The following is a 20870-nucleotide window of genomic DNA, read 5'->3' as shown; positions in this document are numbered from 1 at the left end:
GAATGCACTGGCACCACTGGGGATGCAGTGCAGTGACTCCAGAGAGTGCACTGGCACCAGTGGGGATGCAGTGCAGTGAGTCCAGAGAGTGCACTGGCACCACTGGGGATGCAGTGCAGTGACTCCATAGAGTGCACTGGCACCATTGGGGTTGGAGTGCAGTGACTCTAGAGAGTGCACTGGCACCAGTGGGGATGCAGTGCAGTGACTCCAGAGAGTGCACTGGCAGCAGTGGGGATGCAGTGCAGTGAGTGCAGAGAGTGCACTGGCACCAGTGGGAATGAAGTGCAGTGAGTCCAGAGAGTGCAGTTGCACCAGTGGGGATGCAGTGCAGTGACTCCAGAGAGTGCACTGGCACCACTGGGGATGCAGTGCAGTGAGTCCAGAGAGTGCACTGGCACCAGTGGGGATGCAGTGCAGTGAGTCCAGAGAGTGCACTTGCACCACTGGGGATGCAGTGCAGTGTGACCAGAGAGTGCACTGGCACCACTGGGGATGCAGTGCAGTGACTCCAGAGAGTTCACTGGCACCACTGGGGATGCTGTGCAGTGCAGTGAGTCCTTAGAGTGCACTGGCACCAGTGGGGATGCATTGCAGTGACTCCAGAGAGTGCAGTGGCACCACTGGGGATGCAGTGCAGTGACTCCAGAGAGTGCACTGGCACCACTAGGGATGCAGTGCAGTGACTCCAGAAAGTGCACTGGCACTACTGGGGATGCACTGCAGTGAGTCCAGAGAGTGCACTGGCACCAGTGGGGATGCAGTACAGTGAGTCCAGATAGTGCACTGGCACCACTGGGGATGCAGTGCAGTGTAGTGAGTCCTTAGAGTGCACTGGCACCAGTGGGGATGCAGTGCAGTGAGTGCAGAGAGTGCACTGGCACCACTGGGGATGCAGTGCAGTGACTCCAGAGAGTTCACTGGCACCAGTGGGGTTGCAGTGCAGTGAGTCCAGAGAGTGCACTGGCACCAGTGGGGATGCAGTGCAGTGAGTCCAGAGAGTTCACTGGCACCACTAGGGATGCAGTGCAGTGACTCCAGAAAGTGCACTGGCACTACTGGGGATGCAGTGCAGTGAGTCCAGAGAGTGCACAGGCACCAATGGGGATGCAGTGCAGTGAGTCCAGAGAGTGCACTGGCACCACTGGGGATGCAGTGCAGTGAGTCCAGAGAGTTCACTGGCACCAGTGGGGATGCAGTGCAGTGAGTCCAGAGAGTGCACTGGCACCACTGGGGATGCAGTGCAGTGAGTCCAGAGAGTTCACTGGCACCACTTGGGATGCGGTGCAGTGACTCCAGAAAGTGCACTGGCACTACTGGGGATGCAGTGCAGTGAGTCCAGAGAGTGCACTGGCACCAGTGGAGATGCAGTGCAGTGAGTCCAGAGAGTGCACTGGCACCAGTGGAGATGCAGTGAAGTGAGTCCAGAGAGTGCACTGGCACCAGTGGGGTTGCAGTGCAGTGACTCCAGAGAGTGCAATGGTACCAGTGGGGATGCAAAGCAATGAGTCCAGAGAGTGCACTGGCACCACTGGGGATGCAGTGCAGTGAGTCCAGAGAGTGCACTGGCAACACTGGTGATGCAGTGCAGTGAGTCCAGAGAGTGCACCGGCATCACTGGGGATGCAGTGCAGTGACTCCTGAGAGTGCACTGGCACCAGTGTGGTTGTAGTGCAGTGACTCCAGAGAGTGCACTGGCACCAGTGGGGATGTAGTGCAGTGAGTCCAGAGAGTGCACTGGTACCAGTGGGGATGCAGTGCAGTGAGTCCAGAGAGTGCACTGGCACCACTGCGGATCAGTGCAGTGACTCTAGAGAGTGCACTGGCACCAGTGGGGTTGGAGTGAAGTGACTCTAGGGAGTGCACAGGTACCAGTGGGGATGCAGTGCAGTGTCTCCAGAGAGTGCACTGGCACCACTGGGGATGCAGTGCAGTGAGTCCAGAGAGTGCACTGGCACCAGTGGGTATGCAGTGCAGTGAGTCCCTATAGTGCACTGGCACCAGTGGGGATGCAGTGCAGTGAGTCCAGAGAGTGCACTGGCACTACTGGGGATGCAGTGCAGTGACTCCAGAGAGTGCACTGGCACCACCGGGGATTCAGTGCAGTGAGTCCAGAGAATGACCTGGCACTAATGGGGATGCAGTGCAGTGAGTCCAGAGAATGACCTGGCACTAATGGGGATGCAGTGCAGTGAGTCCAGAGAGTGCACTGGCACCAGTGGGGATGCAGTGCAGTGAGTCCGGAGAGTGCCCTGGCACCACAGGGGATGCAGTGCAGTTAGTCGAGAGAGTGCACTGGCACCAGTGGGGATGCAGTGCAGTAAGTCCAGAGAGTGCACTGGCACCACAGGGGATGCAGTGCAGTGAGTCCACAGAGTGCACTGGCACCAGTGGGGATGCAGTGCAGTGAGTCCAGAGAGTGCACTGGCACCACTGGGGATGCAGTGCAGTGAGTCCGGAGAGTGCACTGGCACCACAGGAGATGCAGTGCAGTTAGTCCAGAGAGTGCATTGGCACCACTGGGGATGCAGTGCAGTAAGTCCAGAGAGTGCACTGGCACCACAGGGGATGCAGTGCAGTGAGTCCAGAGAGTGCACTGGCACCAGTGGGGATGCACTGCAGTGAGTCCAGAGAGTGCACTGGCACCAGTGGGGATGCAGTGCAGTGAGTCCAGAGAGTGCACTGGCACCACTGGGGATGCACTGCAGTGAGTCCAGACCGTGCACTGGCACCAGTGGGGATGCAGTGCAGTGACTCCAGAGAGTGCACTGGCACCAGTGGGGATGCACTGCAGTGAGTGCAGAGAGTGCATTGGCACCAGTGGGGATGCAGTGCAGTGACTCCAGAGAGTGCACTGGCACCACTGGGGATGCAGTGCAGTGAGTCCAGAGAGTGCACTGGCAGCAGTGGGGATGCAGTGCAGTGAGTCCAGAGAGTGCACTGGCACAAGTCGTGATGCAGTGCAGTGAGTCCAGAGATTGCACTGGCACCACTGGGGATGCAGTGCAGTGAGTCCAGAGAGTGCACTGGCACCACTGGGGATGCAGTGCAGTGAGTCCAGAGAGTGCACTGGCCCCACAGGGGATGCACTGCAGTGAGTACAGAGAGTCCACTGGCACTACTGGGGATGCAGTGCAGTGAGTCGAGAGAGTGCACTGGCACCACTGCGGATCAGTGCAGTGACTCTAGAGAGTGCACTGGTACCAGTGGGGTTGGAGTGCAGTGACTCTAGAGAGTGCACTGGCACCAGTGGGGATGCAGTGTAGTGAGTCCTGAGAGTGCACTGGCACCAGTGGGGATGCAGTGCAGTGAGTCCAGAGAGTGCACTGGCACCAGTGGGGATGCACTGCAGTGACTCCAGAGAGTGCACTGGCACCAGTGGGGATGCAGTGCAGTGAGTCCAGAGAGTGCATTGGCACCAGTGGGGATGCAGTGCAGTGAGTCCAGAGAGTGCACTGGCACCAGTGGGGATGCAGTGCAGTGAGTCCAGAGAGTGCACTGGCACCACTGGGGATGCAGTGCAGTGAGTCCAGAGAGTGCACTGGCACCACCGGGGATTCACTGCAGTGAGTCCAGAGAGTGCACTGGCACCACTGGGGATGCAGTGCAGTGAGTCCAGAGAGTTCACTGGCACCACTTGGGATGCGGTGCAGTGACTCCAGAAAGTGCACTGGCACTACTGTGGATGCAGTGCAGTGAGTCCAGAGAGTCGACTGGCACCAGTGGAGGTGCAGTGCAGTGAGTCCAGAGAGTGCACTGGCACCAGTGGGGATGCAGTGTAGTGAGTCCAGAGAGTGCACTGGCACCAGTGGGGTTGCAGTGCAGTGAGTCCAGAGAGTGCACTGGCACCAGTGGGTATGCAGTGCAGTGAGTGCAGAGAGTGCACTGGCACCAGTGGGGATGCAGTGCAGTCAGTTCAGAGAGTGCAATGGCACCAGTGGGGATGCAAAGCAGTGACTGCAGAGAGTGCACTGGCACCACTGGGGATGCAGTGCAGTGTCTCCAGAGAGTGCACTGGCACCACTGGGGATGCAGTGCAGTGAGTCCAGAGAGTGCACTGGCATCACTGGGGATGCAGTTCAGTGAGTGCAGAGAGTGCACTGGCACCACTGGGGATGCAGTGCAGTGAGTGCAGAGAGTGAACTGGCACGACAGGGGATGCACTGCAGTGAGTCCAGAGAGTGCAGTGGCACCATTGGGGATGCAGTGCTGTGAGTCCAGAGAGTGCACTGGCACCACTGGGGTTTTAGTGCAGTTAGTCCAGAGAGTGCCCTTGCACCACTGGTGATACACTGCAGTGTGTCCAGAGAGTGCACTGGCACCACTGGGGATGCAGTGCAGTGAGTCCAGAGAGTGCACTGTCAACACTGGGGATGCACTGCAGTGAGTCCAGAGAATGACCTGGCACTAATGGGGATGCAGTGCAGTGATTCGAAAGAGTGCACTGGCACCACTGCGGATGCACAGCAGTGAGTCCGGAGAGTGCCCTGGCACCACAGGGGATGCAGTGCAGTTAGTCCAGAGAGTGCACTGGCACCACTGGGGATGCAGTGCAGTGAGTCCAGAGAGTGCACTGGCACCACTGGGGATGCAGTGCAGTGAGTCCAGAGAGTGCACTGGCACCACTGGGGATGCAATGCAGTGAGTCCAGAGAGTGCTCTGGCTCCACTGGGGATGCAGTGCAGTGAGTACAGAGAGTGCACTGGCACCACTGGGGATGCAGTGCAGTGAGTACAGAGAGTGCAATGGCAGCACAGGGGATGCACTGCTGTGATTCCAGAGAGTGCACTGGCACCACTGGTGATGCAGTGCAGTGAGTCCAGAGAGTGCATTGGCACCACTGGGAATGCACTGCAGTGAGACCAGAGAGTGCACTTGCACCACTGGGGATGCAGTGCAGTGTCTCCAGAGAGTGCACTGGCACCACTGGGGATGCACTGCAGTGAGTCCAGAGAGTGCACGGGCACCACTGGGGATGCACTGCAGTGAGTCCAGAGAGTGCACTGGCACCACAGGGGATGCACTGCAGTGAGTCCAGAGAGTGCACTGGCACCACTGGGGATGCAGTGCAGTAAGTCCAGAGAGTGCACTGGCACCACAGGGGATGCAGTGCAGTGATTCCAGAAAGTGCACTGGCAGCAGTGGGGATGCAGTGCAGTGAGTCCAGAGAGTGCACTGGCACCAGTGGGGATGGAGTGCAGTGAGTCCAGAGAGTTCACTGGCACCAGTGGGGATGCAGTGCAGTGACTCCAGAGAGTGCACTGGCACCAGTGGGGTTGCAGTGCAGTGAGTCCAGAGAGTGCACTGGCACCACTGGGGATGCAGTGCAGTGAGTCCAGAGAGTGCACTGGCACCACTAGGGATGCAGTGCAGTGACTCCAGAAAGTGCACTGGCACTACTGGGGATGCAGTGCAGTGAGTCCAGAGAGTGCACTGGCACCAGTGGGGATGCAGTGCAGTGAGTCCAAAGAGTGCACTGGCACCACTGGGGATGCACTGCAGTGACTGCAGAGACTGCACTGGCACCAGTGGGGATGCAGTGTAGTGAGTCCAGAGAGTGCACTGGCAGCAGTGGGGTTGCAGTGCAGTGAGTCCAGAGAGTGCACTGGCACCAGTGGGGATGCAGTGCAGTGAGTCCAGAGAGTGCACTGGCACCAGTGGGGATGCAGTGCTGTGAGTGCAGAGAGTGCACTGGCACCAGTGGGAATGCAGTGCAGTGAGTCCAGAGAGTGCACTGGCACCACTGGGGATGCACTGCAGTGTCTCCAGAGAGTGCACTGGCACCACTGGGGCTGCAGTGCAGTGAGTCCTGAGAGTGCACTGGCATCACTGGGGATGCAGTTCAGTGAGTGCAGAGAGTGCACTGGCACCACTGGGGATGCAGTGCAGTGAGTGCAGAGAGTGCAGTGGCACCATTGGGGATGCAGTGCTGTGAGTCCAGAGAGTGCACTGGCACCACTGGGGTTTTAGTGCAGTTAGTCCAGAGAGTGCCCTTGCACCACTGGGGATACACTGCAGTGTGTCCAGAGAGTGCACTGGCACCACTGGGGTTGCAGTGCAGTGAGTCCAGAGAGTGCACTGTCAACACTGGGGATGCACTGCAGTGAGTCCAGAGAATAACCTGGCACTAATGGGGATGCAGTGCAGTGACTCGAAAGAGTGCACTGGCACCACTGCGAATGCACTGCAGTGAGTCCAGGAGAGTGCCCTGGCACCACAGCGGATGCAGTGCAGTTAGTCCAGAGAGTGCACTGGCACCACTGGTGATGCAGTGCAGTGAGTCCAGAGAGTGCACTGGCACCACTGGGGATGCAGTGCAGTGAGTCCAGAGAGTGCATTGGTACCACTGGGAATGCACTGCAGTGAGTCCAGAGAGTGCACTGGCACCACTGGGGATGCAGTGCAATGAGTCCAGAGAGTGCACTGGCACCACTGGGGATGCACTGCAGTGAGTGCAGAGAGTGCACTGGCACCACAGGGGATGCACTGCAGTGAGTCCAGAGAGTGCACTGGCACCACTGGGGATGCAGTGCAGTAAGTCCAGAGAGTGCACTGGCACCACAGGGGATGCAGTGCAGTGAATCCAGAGAGTGCACTGGCACCACTGGGGATGCAGTGCAGTGAGTCCAGAGAGTGCACTGGCACCAGTGGGGATGCAGTGCTGTGAGTGCAGAGAGTGCACTGGCACCAGTGGGAATGCAGTGCAGTCAGTCCAGAGAGTGCACTGGCACCAGTGGGGATGCAAAGCAGTGACTCCAGAGAGTGCACTGGCACCACTGGGGATGCACTGCAGTGTCTCCAGAGAGTGCACTGGCACCACTGGGGCTGCAGTGCAGTGAGTCCTGAGAGTGCACTGGCATCACTGGGGATGCAGTTCAGTGAGTGCAGAGAGTGCACTGGCACCGCTGGGGATGCAGTGCAGTGAGTGCAGAGAGTGCAGTGGCACCATTGGGGATGCAGTGCTGTGAGTCCAGAGAGTGCACTGGCACCACTGGGGTTTTAGTGCAGTTAGTCCAGAGAGTGCCCTTGCACCACTGGGGATACACTGCAGTGTGTCCAGAGAGTGCACTGGCACCACTGGGGTTGCAGTGCAGTGAGTCCAGAGAGTGCACTGTCAACACTGGGGATGCACTGCAGTGAGTCCAGAGAATAACCTGGCACTAATGGGGATGCAGTGCAGTGACTCGAAAGAGTGCACTGGCACCACTGCGAATGCACTGCAGTGAGTCCAGGAGAGTGCCCTGGCACCACAGCGGATGCAGTGCAGTTAGTCCAGAGAGTGCACTGGCACCACTGGTGATGCAGTGCAGTGAGTCCAGAGAGTGCACTGGCACCACTGGGGATGCAGTGCAGTGAGTCCAGAGAGTGCATTGGTACCACTGGGAATGCACTGCAGTGAGTCCAGAGAGTGCACTGGCACCACTGGGGATGCAGTGCAATGAGTCCAGAGAGTGCACTGGCACCACTGGGGATGCACTGCAGTGAGTCCAGAGAGTGCACTGGCACCACAGGGGATGCACTGCAGTGAGTCCAGAGAGTGCACTGGCACCACTGGGGATGCAGTGCAGTAAGTCCAGAGAGTGCACTGGCACCACAGGGGATGCAGTGCAGTGAATCCAGAGAGTGCACTGGCACCACTGGGGATGCAGTGCAGTGAGTCCAGAGAGTGCACTGGCACCTTGGGGATGCAGTGCAGTGAGTCCAGAGAGTGCACTGGCACCAGTGGGGATGCAGTGCAGTGACTCCAGAGAGTGCACTGGCAGCAGTGGGGATGCAGTGCAGTGAGTCCAGAGAGTGCACTGGCACCACTGGGGATGCAGTGCAGTGACTCCAGAGAGTGCACTGGCACCACTGGGGATGCAGTGCAGTGAGTCCAGAGAGTGCACTGGCACCACTAGGGATGCAGTGCAGTGACTGCAGAAAGTGCACTGGCACTACTGGGGATGCAGTGCAGTGAGTCCAGAGAGTGCACTGGCACCAGTGGGGATGCAGTGCAGTGAGTCCAGAGAGTGCACTGGCACCACTGGGGATGCACTGCAGTGACTCCAGAGACTGCACTGGCACCAGTGGGGATGCAGTGTAGTGAGTCCAGAGAGTGCACTGGCACCAGTGGGGTTGCAGTGCAGTGAGTCCAGAGAGTGCACTGGCACCAGTGGGGATGCAGTGCAGTGAGTCCAGAGAGTGCACTGGCACCACTGGGGATGCAGTGCAGTGAGTCCTTATAGTGCACTGGCACCAGTGGGGATGCAGTGCAGTGAGTCCAGAGAGTGCACTGGCACCAGTAGGGATGCAGTGCAGTGACTCCAGAGAGTGCATTGACACCAGTGGGGATGCAGTGCAGTGAGTCCAGAGAGTGCACTGGCACCACTGGGGATGCACTGCAGTGACTCCAGAGAGTGCACTGGCACCAGTGGGGATGCCGTGCAGTGAGTCCAGAGAGTGCACTGGCACCAGTGGGGATGCAGTGCAGTGAGTCCAGAGAGTGCACTGGCACCACTTCGGATCAGTGCAGTGACTCTAGAGAGTGCACTGGCACCAGTGGGGTTGGAGTGCAGTGACTCTAGAGAGTGCAGTGGCACCACTGGGGATGCAGTGCAGTGAGTCCAGAGAGTGCACTGGCACCACTAGGGAGGCAGTGCAGTGACTCCAGAAAGTGCACTGGCACTACTGGGGATGCAGAGCAGTGAGTCTAGGGAGTGCACTGGCACCAGTGGGGATGCAGTGCAGTGAGTCCAGGCAGTTCACTGGCACCAGTGGGGATGCAGTGCAGTGACTCCAGAGAGTGCACTGGCACCTGTGGGAATGCAGTTCAGTGAGTCCAGAGAGTGCACTGGCACCAGTGGGGATGCAGTGCAGTGTCTCCAGAGAGTGTACTGGCACCACTGGGGATGCAGTGCAGTGACTCCAGGGAGTGCACTGGCACCAGTGGGGATGCAGTGCAGTGAGTCCAGAGAGTGCACTGGCACCAGTGGGGTTGCAGTGCAGTGACTCCAGAGAGTGCACTGGTACCAGTGGGGATGCAGTGCAGTGACTCCAGAGAGTGCACTGGCACCACTAGGGATGCAGTGCAGTGAGTCCAGAGAGTGCATTGGCACCAGTGGGGATGCAAAGCAGTGAGTCCAGAGAGTGCACTGGCACCACTGGGGATGCAGTGCAGTGAGTCCAGAGAGTGCACTGGCACCAGTGGGGATGCAGTGCAGTGAGTCCAGAGAGTGCACTGGCACCACTGGGGATGCAATGCAGTGAGTCCAGAGAGTGCTCTGGCTCCACTGGGGATGCAGTGCAGTGAGTACAGAGAGTGCACTGGCACCACTGGGGATGCAGTGCAGTGAGTACAGAGAGTGCAATGGCAGCACAGGGGATGCAGTGCAGTGATTCCAGAGAGTGCACTGGCACCACTGGTGATGCAGTGCAGTGAGTCCAGAGAGTGCACTGGCACCACTGGGGATGCACTGCAGTGAGTCCAGAGAGTGCACTGGCACCACTGGGGATGCACTGAAGTGAGTCCAGAGAGTGCACTGGCATCACAGGGGATGCACTGCAGTGAGTCCAGAGAGTGCACTGGCACCACTGGGGATGCAGTGCAGTGACTCCAGAGAGTGCACTGGCACCACAGGGGATGCAGTGCAGTGACTCCAGAGAGTGCACTGGCACCACTGGGGATGCAGTGCAGTGAGTCCAGAGAGTGCACTGGCACTACTGGGGATGCAGTGCAGTGAGTCCAGAGAGTGCACTGGCACCACTGGGGATGCAGTGCAGTGAGTCCAGAGAGTGCACTGGCACCACTGGGGATGCACTGCAGTGACTCCAGAGACTGCACTGGCACCAGTGGGGATGCAGTGTAGTGAGTCCAGAGAGTGCACTGGCACCAGTGGGGTTGCAGTGCAGTGACTCCAGAGAGTGCACTGGCACCAGTGGGGATGCAGTGCAGTGAGTCCAGAGAGTGCACTGGCACCACTGGGGATGCAGTGCAGTGAGTCCTGAGAGTGCACTGGCACCAGTGGGGATGCAGTGTAGTGAGTCCAGAGAGTGCACTGGCACCAGTGGGGATGCAGTGCAGTGACTGCAGAGAGTGCACGGGCACCAGTGGGGATGAAGTGCAGTCAGTCCAGAGAGTGCACTGGCACCAGTGGGGATGCAGTGCAGTCAGTCCAGAGAGTGCACTGGCACCAGTGGGGATGCACTGCAGTGAGTCCAGAGAGTGCATTGGCACCAGTGGGGATGTAGTGCAGTGAGTCCAGAGAGTGCACTGGCACCAGTGGGGATGCAGTGCAGTCAGTCCAGAGAGTGCACTGGCACCAGTGGGGATGCACTGCAGTAAGTCCAGAGAGTGCACTGGCACCAGTGGGGATGCACTGCAGTGAGTCCAGAGAGTGCACTGGCACCAGTGGGGATGCAGTGCAGTGAGTCCTGAGAGTGCACTGGCACCAGTGGGGATGCAGTGCAGTGAGTCCAGAGAGTGCACTGGCACCAGTGGGGATGCAGTGCAGTGAGTCCAGAGAGTGCACTGGCACCAGTGGGGATGCAGTGCAGTGAGTTTTTATAGTGCACTGGCACCAGTGGGGATGCAGTGCAGTGAGTCCAGAGAGTGCACTGGCACCAGTAGGGATGCAGTGCAGTGACTCCAGAGAGTGCATTGACAAAAGTGGGGATGCAGTGCAGTGAGTCCAGAGAGTGCACTGGCACCACTGGGGATGCACTGCAGTGACTCCAGAGAGTGCACTGGCACCAGTGGGGATGCCGTGCAGTGAGTCCAGAGAGTGCACTGGCACCAGTGGGGATGCAGTGCAGTGAGTCCAGAGAGTGCACGGGCACCACTTCGGATCAGTGCAGTGACTCTAGAGAGTGCACTGGCACCAGTGGGGTTGGAGTGCAGTGACTCTAGAGAGTGCACTGGCACCAGTGGGGATGCAGTGCAGTGAGTCCAGAGAGTGCACTGGCACCACTAGGGAGGCAGTGCAGTGACTCGAGAAAGTGCACTGGCACTACTGGGGATGCAGTGCAGTGAGTCCAGAGAGTGCACTGGCACCAGTGGGGATGCAGTGCAGTGAGTCCAGGCAGTTCACTGGCACCAGTGGGGATGCAGTGCAGTGACTCCAGAGGGTGCACTGGCACCAGTGGGAATGCAGTGCAGTGAGTCCAGAGAGTGCACTGGCACCAGTGGGGATGAAGTGCAGTGTCTCCAGAGAGTTCACTGGCACCAGTGGGGATGCAGTGCAGTGACTCCAGGGAGTGCACTGGCACCAGTGGGGATGCAGTGCAGTGAGTCCAGAGAGTGCACTGGCACGAGTGGGGTTGCAGCGCAGTGACTCCAGAGAGTGCACTGGTACCAGTGGGGATGCAGTGCAGTGACTCCAGAGAGTGCACTGGCAGCAGTGGGGCTGCAGTGCAGTGAGTCCAGAGAGTTCACTGGCACCAGTGGGGATGCAGTGCAGTGACTCCAGAGAGTGCACTGGCAGCAGTGGGGATGCAGTGCAGTGAGTCCAGAGAGTGCACTGGCACCACTGGGGATGCAGTGCAGTGAGTCCAGAGAGTGCACTGGCACCACTGGGGATGCAATGCAGTGAGTCCAGAGAGTGCTCTGGCTCCACTGGGGATGCAGTGCAGTGAGTCCAGAGAGTGCACTGGCACCACTGGGGATGCAGTGCAGTAAGTACAGAGAGTGCAATGGCAGCACAGGGGATGCACTGCAGTGATTCCAGAGAGTGCACTGGCACCACTGGGGATGCAGTGCAGTGAGTCCAGAGAGTGCATTGGTACCACTGGGAATGCACTGCAGTGAGTCCAGAGAGTGCACTGGCACCAATGGGGATGCACTGAAGTGAGTCCAGAGAGTGCACTGGCACCACAGGGGATGCAGTGCAGTGAGTCCAGAGAGTGCACTGGCACCAGTGGGGATGCAGTGCAGTAAGTCCAGAGAGTGCACTGGCACCACAGGGGATGCAGTGCAGTGATTCCAGAGAGTGCACTGTCACCACTGGGGATGCAGTGCAGTGAGTCCAGAGAGTGCACTGGCACCAGTGGGGATGCAGTGCAGTGAGTCCAGAGAGTTCACTGGCACCAGTGGGGATGCAGTGCAGTGACTCCAGAGAGTGCACTGGCAGCAGTGGGGATGCAGTGCAGTGAGTCCAGAGAGTGCACTGGCACCAGTGGGGATGCAGTGCAGTGACTCCAGAGAGTGCACTGGCACCACTGGGGATGCAGTGCAGTGAGTCCAGAGAGTGCACTGGCACCACTAGGGATGCAGTGCAGTGACTCCAGAAAGTGCACTGGCACTACTGGGGATGCAGTGCAGTGAGTCCAGAGAGTGCACTGGCACCAGTGGGGATGCAGTGCAGTGAGTCCAGAGAGTGCACTGGCACCACTGGGGATGCACTGCAGTGACTCCAGAGACTGCACTGGCACCAGTGGGGATGCAGTGTAGTGAGTCCAGAGAGTGCACTGGCACCAGTGGGGTTGCAGTGCAGTGAGTCCAGAGAGTGCACTGGCACCAGTGGGGATGCAGTGCAGTGAGTGCAGAGAGTGCACTGGCACCACTGGGGATGCAGTGCAGTGAGTCCTGAGAGTGCACTGGCACCAGTGGGGATGCAGTGTAGTGAGTCCAGAGAGTGCACTGGCACCAGTGGGGTTTCAGTGCAGTGAGTCCAGAGAGTGCACTGGCACCAGTGGGGATGCAGTGCAGTGAGTCCAGAGAGTGCACTGGCACCAGTGGGGATGCAGTGCAGTCAGTCCAGAGAGTGCACTGGCACCAGTGGGGATGCACTGCAGTGAGTCCAGAGAGTGCATTGGCACCAGTGGGGATGTAGTGCAGTGAGTCCAGAGAGTGCACTGGCACCAGTGGGGATGCAGTGCAGTGAGTCCAGAGACTGCACTGGCACCACTGGGGATGCAGTGCAGTGAGTCCTGAGAGTGCACTGGCACCAGTGGGGATGCAGTGCAGTGAGTCCATAGAGTGCACAGGCACCAGTGGGGATGCAGTGCAGTGACTCCAGAGAGTGCACTGGTACCAGTGGGGATGCAGTGCAGTGAGTCCAGAGAGTGCACTGGCACCACTTCGGATCAGTGCAGTGACTCTAGAGAGTGCACTGGCACCAGTGGGGTTGGAGTGTAGTGACTCTAGAGAGTGCACTGGCACCAGTGGGGATGCAGTGCAGTGAGTCCAGAGAGTGCACTGGCACCACTAGGGAGGCAGTGCAGTGACTGCAGAAAGTGCACTGGCACTACTGGGGATGCAGTGCAGTGAGTCCACAGAGTGCACTGGCACCAGTGGGGATGCAGTGCAGTGAGTCCAGGCAGTTCACTGGCACCAGTGGGGATGCAGTGCAGTGACTCCAGAGAGTGCACTGGCACCAGTGGGAATGCAGTGCAGTGAGTCCAGAGAGTGCACTGGCACCAGTGGGGATGCAGTGCAGTGAGTCCAGAGAGTGCACTGGCACCATTGGGTATGCAGTGCAGTGAGTGCAGAGAGTGCACTGGCACCAGTGGGGATGCAGTGCAGTGAGTCCAGAGAGTGCACTGGCACCAGTGGGGATGCAGTGCAGTGAGTCCAGAGAGTGCACTGGCACCACTGGGGATGCAATGCAGTGAGTCCAGAGAGTGCTCTGGCTCCACTGGGGATGCAGTGCAGTGAGTCCAGAGAGTGCACTGGCACCACTGGGGATGCAGTGCAGTGAGTACAGAGAGTGCAATGGCAGCACAGGGGATGCACTGCAGTGATTCCAGAGAGTGCACTGGCACCACTGGTGATGCAGTGCAGTGAGTCCAGAGAGTGCATTGGTACCACTGGGAATGCACTGCAGTGAGTCCAGAGAGTGCACTGGCACCAATGGGGATGCACTGAAGTGAGTCCAGAGAGTGCACTGGCACCACAGGGGATGCACTGCAGTGAGTCCAGAGAGTGCACTGGCACCACTGGGGATGCAGTGCAGTAAGTCCAGAGAGTGCACTGGCACCACAGGGGATGCAGTGCAGTGATTCCAGAGAGTGCACTGGCACCACTGGGGATGCAGTGCAGTGAGTCCAGAGAGTGCACTGGCACCAGTGGGGATGGAGTGCAGTGAGTCCAGAGAGTTCACTGGCACCAGTGGGGATCCAGTGCAGTGACTCCAGAGAGTGCACTGGCAGCAGTGGGGATGCAGTGCAGTGAGTCCAGAGAGTGCACTGGCACCAGTGGGGATGCAGTGCAGTGACTCCAGAGAGTGCACTGGCACCAGTCGGGATGCAGTGCAGTGTGTCCAGAGAGTGCACTGGCACCACTAGGGATGCAGTGCAGTGACTCCAGAAAGTGCACTGGCACTACTGGGGATGCAGTGCAGTGAGTCCAGAGAGTGCACTGGCACCAGTGGGGATGCAGTGCAGTGAGTCCAGAGAGTGCACTGGCACCACTGGGGATGCACTGCAGTGACTCCAGAGACTGCACTGGCACCAGTGGGGATGCAGTGTAGTGAGTCCAGAGAGTGCACTGGCACCAGTGGGGTTGCAGTGCAGTGAGTCCAGAGAGTGCACAGGCACCAGTGGGGATGCACTGCAGTGAGTCCAGAGAGTGCACTGGCACCACTGGGGATGTAGTGCAGTGAGTCCTGAGAGTGCACTGGCACCAGTGGGGATGCAGTGTAGTGAGTCCAGAGAGTGCACTGGCACCAGTGGGGTTGCAGTGCAGTGAGTCCAGAGAGTGCACTGGCACCAGTGGGGATGCAGTGCAGTGAGTCCAGAGAGTGCACTGGCACCAGTGGGGATGCAGTGCAGTGAGTCCAGAGAGTGCACTGGCACCAGTGGGGATGCACTGCAGTGAGTCCAGAGAGTGCATTGGCACCAGTGGGGATGTAGTGCAGTGAGTCCAGAGAGTGCACTGGCACCAGTGGGGATGCAGTGCAGTGAGTCCAGAGACTGCACTGGCACCACTGGGGATGCAGTGCAGTGAGTCCTGAGAGTGCACTGGCACCAGTGGGGATGCAGTGCAGTGACTCCATAGAGTGCACTGGCACCAGTGGGGATGCAGTGCAGTGACTCCAGAGAGTGCACTGGTACCAGTGGGGATGCAGTGCAGTGAGTCCAGAGAGTGCACTGGCACCACTTCGGATCAGTGCAGTGACTCTAGAGAGTGCACTGGCACCAGTGGGGTTGGAGTGTAGTGACTCTAGAGAGTGCACTGGCACCCACTGGGGATGCACTGCAGTGACTCCAGAGAGTGCACTGGCACCAGTGGGGATGCAGTGTAGTGAGTCCAGAGAGTGCACTGGCACCAGTGGGTTTGCAGTGCAGTGAGTCCAGAGAGTGCACTGGCACCAGTGAGGATGCACTGCAGTGAGTCCAGAGAGTGCACTGGCACCACTGGGGATGCAGTGCAGTGAGTCCTGAGAGTGCACTGGCAGCAGTGGGGATGCAGTGTAGTGAGTCCAGAGAGTGCACTAGCACCAGTGGGGTTGCAGTGCAGTGAGTCCAGAGAGTGCACTGGCACCAGTGGGGATGCAGTGCAGTGAGTCCAGAGAGTGCACTGGCACCAGTGGGGATGCAGTGCAGTCAGTCCAGAGAGTGCACTGGCACCAGTGGGGATGCACTGCAGTGAGTCCAGAGAGTGCATTGGCACCAGTGGGGATGTAGTGCAGTGAGTCCAGAGAGTGCACTGGCACCAGTGGGGATGCAGTGCAGTGAGTCCAGAGACTGCACTGGCACCACTGGGGATGCAGTGCAGTGAGTCCTGAGAGTGCAGTGGCACCAGTGGGGATGCAGTGCAGTGACTCCATAGAGTGCACTGGCACCAGTGGGGATGCAGTGCAGTGAGTCCAGAGAGTGCACTGGCACCACTTCGGATCAGTGCAGTGACTCTAGAGAGTGCACTGGCACCAGTGGGGTTGGAGTGTAGTGACTCTAGAGAGTGCACTGGCACCAGTGGGGATGCAGTGCAGTGAGTCCAGAGAGTGCACTGGCACCACTAGGGAGGCAGTGTAGTGACTGCAGAAAGTGCACTGGCACTAGTGGGGATGCAGTGCAGTCAGTCCACAGAGTGCACTGGCACCAGTGGGGATGCAGTGCAGTGAGTCCAGGCAGTTCACTGGCACCAGTGGGGATGCAGTGCAGTGACTCCAGAGAGTGCACTGGCACCAGTGGGAATGCAGTGCAGTGAGTCCAGAGAGTGCACTGGCACCAGTGGGGATGCAGTGCAGTGTCTCCAGAGAGTGTACTGGCGCCACTGGGGATGCAGTGCAGTGACTCCAGAGAGTGCACTGGCACCAGTGGGGATGCAGTGCAGTGAGTCCAGAGAGTGCACTGGCACCAGTGGGGATGCACTGCAGTGACTCCAGAGAGTGCACTGGCACCAGTGGGGATGCAGTGCAGTGAGTCCAGAGAGTGCATTGGCACCAGTGGGGATGCAGTGCAGTGAGTCCAGAGAGTGCACTGGCACCCGTGGGGATGCAGTGCAGTGAGTCCAGAGAGTGCACTGGCACCACTGGGGATGCAGTGCAGTGAGTCCAGAGAGTGCACTGGCACCACCGGGGATTCACTGCAGTGAGTCCAGAGAGTGCACTGGCACCACTGGGGATGCAGTGCAGTGAGTCCAGAGAGTTCACTGGCACCACTTGGGATGCGGTGCAGTGACTCCAGAAAGTGCACTGGCACTACTGGGGATGCAGTGCAGTGAGTCCAGAGAGTCGACTGGCACCAGTGGAGGTGCAGTGCAGTGAGTCCAGAGAGTGCACTGGCACCAGTGGGGATGCAGTGTAGTGAGTCCAGAGAGTGCACTGGCACCAGTGGGGTTGCAGTGCAGTGAGTCCAGAGAGTGCACTGGCACCAGTGGGTATGCAGTGCAGTGAGTGCAGAGAGTGCACTGGCACCAGTGGGGATGCAGTGCAGTCAGTTCAGAGAGTGCAATGGCACCAGTGGGGATGCAAAGCAGTGACTCCAGAGAGTGCACTGGCACCACTGGGGATGCAGTGCAGTGTCTCCAGAGAGTGCACTGGCACCACTGGGGATGCAGTGCAGTGAGTCCAGAGAGTGCACTGGCATCACTGGGGATGCAGTTCAGTGAGTGCAGAGAGTGCACTGGCACCACTGGGGATGCAGTGCAGTGAGTGCAGAGAGTGAACTGGCACGACTGGGGATGCACTGCAGTGAGTCCAGAGAGTGCAGTGGCACCATTGGGGATGCAGTGCTGTGAGTCCAGAGAGTGCACTGGCACCACTGGGGTTTTAGTGCAGTTAGTCCAGAGAGTGCCCTTGCACCACTGGGGATACACTGCAGTGTGTCCAGAGAGTGCACTGGCACCACTGGGGATGCAGTGCAGTGAGTCCAGAGAGTGCACTGTCAACACTGGGGATGCACTGCAGTGAGTCCAGAGAATGACCTGGCACTAATGGGGATGCAGTGCAGTGATTCGAAAGAGTGCACTGGCACCACTGCGGATGCACTGCAGTGAGTCCGGAGAGTGCCCTGGCACCACAGGGGATGCAGTGCAGTTAGTCCAGAGAGTGCACTGGCACCACTGGGGATGCAGTGCAGTGAGTCCAGAGAGTGCACTGGCACCACTGGGGATGCAGTGCAGTGAGTCCAGAGAGTGCACTGGCACCACTGGGGATGCAATGCAGTGAGTCCAGAGAGTGCTCTGGCTCCACTGGGGATGCAGTGCAGTGAGTACAGAGAGTGCACTGGCACCACTGGTGATGCAGTGCAGTGAGTACAGAGAGTGCACTGGCACCACTGGGGATGCAGTGCAGTGAGTACAGAGAGTGCAATGGCAGCACAGGGGATGCACTGCTGTGATTCCAGAGAGTGCACTGGCACCACTGGGGATGCAGTGCAGTGAGTCCAGAGAGTGCATTGGCACCACTGGGAATGCACTGCAGTGAGACCAGAGAGTGCACTTGCTCCACTGGGGATGCAGTGCAGTGAGTCCAGAGAGTGCACTGGCACCACTGGGGATGCACTGCAGTGAGTCCAGAGAGTGCACTGGCACCACTGGGGATGCACTGCAGTGAGTCCAGAGAGTGCACTGGCACCACAGGGGATGCACTGCAGTGAGTCCAGAGAGTGCACTGGCACCACAGGGGATGCAGTGCAGTAAGTCCAGAGAGTGCACTGGCACCACAGGGGATGCAGTGCAGTGATTCCAGAAAGTGCACTGGCACCAGTGGGGATGCAGTGCAGTGAGTCCAGAGAGTGCACTGGCACCAGTGGGGATGGAGTGCAGTGAGTCCAGAGAGTTCACTGGCACCAGTGGGGATGCAGTGCAGTGACTCCAGAGAGTGCACTGGCACCAGTGGGGTTGCAGTGCAGTGAGTCCAGAGAGTGCACTGGCACCAGTGGGGATGCAGTGCAGTGAGTCCAGAGAGTGCACTGGCACCACTGGGGATGCAGTGCAGTGAGTCCAGAGAGTGCACTGGCACCACTAGGGATGCAGTGCAGTGACTCCAGAAAGTGCACTGGCACTACTGGGGATGCAGTGCAGTGAGTCCAGAGAGTGCACTGGCACCAGTGGGGATGCAGTGCAGTGAGTCCAAAGAGTGCACTGGCACCACTGGGGATGCACTGCAGTGACTGCAGAGACTGCACTGGCACCAGTGGGGATGCAGTGTAGTGAGTCCAGAGAGTGCACTGGCACCAGTGGGGATGCAGTGCAGTGAGTCCAGAGAGTGCACTGGCACCAGTGGGGATGCAGTGCTGTGAGTGCAGAGAGTGCACTGGCACCAGTGGGAATGCAGTGCAGTCAGTCCAAAGAGTGCACTGGCACCAGTGGGGATGCAAAGCAGTGACTCCAGAGAGTGCACTGGCACCACTGGGGATGCACTGCAGTGTCTCCAGAGAGTGCACTGGCACCACTGGGGCTGCAGTGCAGTGAGTCCAGAGAGTGCACTGGCATCACTGGGGATGCAGTTCAGTGAGTGCAGAGAGTGCACTGGCACCACTGGGGATGCAGTGCAGTGAGTGCAGAGAGTGCAGTGGCACCATTGGGGATGCAGTGCTGTGAGTCCAGAGAGTGCACTGGCACCACTGGGGTTTTAGTGCAGTTAGTCCAGAGAGTGCCCTTGCACCACTGGGGATACACTGCAGTGTGTCCAGAGAGTGCACTGGCACCACTGGGGTTGCAGTGCAGTGAGTCCAGAGAGTGCACTGTCAACACTGGGGATGCACTGCAGTGAGTCCAGAGAATAACCTGGCACTAATGGGGATGCAGTGCAGTGACTCGAAAGAGTGCACTGGCACCACTCCGAATGCACTGCAGTGAGTCCAGGAGAGTGCCCTGGCACCACAGGGGATGCAGTGCAGTTAGTCCAGAGAGTGCACTGGCACCACTGGTGATGCAGTGCAGTGAGTCCAGAGAGTGCACTGGCACCACTGGGGATGCAGTGCAGTGAGTCCAGAGAGTGCACTGGCACCACTGGGGATGCAATGCAGTGAGTCCAGAGAGTGCTCTGGCTCCACTGGGGATGCAGTGCAGTGAGTCCAGAGAGTGCACTGGCACCACTGGGGATGCAGTGCAGTGAGTACAGAGAGTGCAATGGCAGCACAGGGGATGCACTGCAGTGATTCCAGAGAGTGCACTGGCACCACTGGTGATGCAGTGCAGTGAGTCCAGAGAGTGCATTGGTACCACTGGGAATGCACTGCAGTGAGTCCAGAGAGTGCACTGGCACCACTGGGGATGCAGTGCAATGAGTCCAGAGAGTGCACTGGCATCACTGGGGATGCACTGCAGTGAGTCCAGAGAGTGCACTGGCACCACAGGGGATGCACTGCAGTGAGTCCAGAGAGTGCACTGGCACCACTGGGGATGCAGTGCAGTAAGTCCAGAGAGTGCACTGGCACCACAGGGGATGCAGTGCAGTGATTCCAGAGAGTGCACTGGCACCACTGGGGATGCAGTGCAGTGAGTCCAGAGAGTGCACTGGCACCACTGGGGATGCAGTGCAGTGAGTCCAGAGAGTGCACTGGCACCAGTGGGGATGCAGTGCAGTGACTCCAGAGAGTGCACTGGCAGCAGTGGGGATGCAGTGCAGTGAGTCCAGAGAGTGCACTGGCACCACTGGGGATGCAGTGCAGTGACTCCAGAGAGTGCACTGGCACCACTGGGGATGCAGTGCAGTGAGTCCTGAGAGTGCACTGGCACCACTAGGGATGCAGTGCAGTGACTGCAGAAAGTGCACTGGCACTACTGGGGATGCAGTGCAGTGAGTCCAGAGAGTGCACTGGCACCAGTGGGGATGCAGTGCAGTGAGTCCAGAGAGTGCACTGGCACCACTGGGGATGCACTGCAGTGACTCCAGAGACTGCACTGGCACCAGTGGGGATGCAGTGTAGTGAGTCCAGAGAGTGCACTGGCACCAGTGGGGTTGCAGTGCAGTGAGTCCAGAGAGTGCACTGGCACCAGTGGGGATGCAGTGCAGTGAGTCCAGAGAGTGCACTGGCACCACTGGGGATGCAGTGCAGTGACTCCAGAGAGTGCACTGGCACCACTGGGGATGCAGTGCAGTGACTCCAGAGAGTGCACTGGCACCACTAGGGATGCAGTGCAGTGACTCCAGAAAGTGCACTGGCACTACTGCAGATGCAGTGCAGTGAGTCCAGAGAGTGCACTGGCACCAGTGGGGATGCAGTGCAGTGAGTCCAGAGAGTGCACTGGCACCACTGGGGATGCAGTGCAGTGAGTCCTGAGAGTGCACTGGCACCACTGGGGATGCAGTGTAGTGAGTCCAGAGAGTGCACTGGCACCAGTGGGGTTGCAGTGCAGTGAGTCCTTAGAGTGCACTGGCACCAGTGGGGATGCAGTGCAGTGAGTCCAGAGAGTGCACTGGCACCAGTGGGGATGCAGTGCAGTCAGTCCAGAGAGTGCACTGGCACCAGTGGGGATGCACTGCAGTGAGTCCAGAGAGTGCATT

Source organism: Anser brachyrhynchus, assembly GCF_964034855.1.
Source record: "Anser brachyrhynchus genome assembly, contig: SCAFFOLD_64, whole genome shotgun sequence".
NCBI lineage: Eukaryota > Metazoa > Chordata > Aves > Anseriformes > Anatidae > Anser > Anser brachyrhynchus.
The sequence above is the reverse complement of the archived record's forward strand: the minus strand, read 5'-3'. Positions refer to the sequence as shown.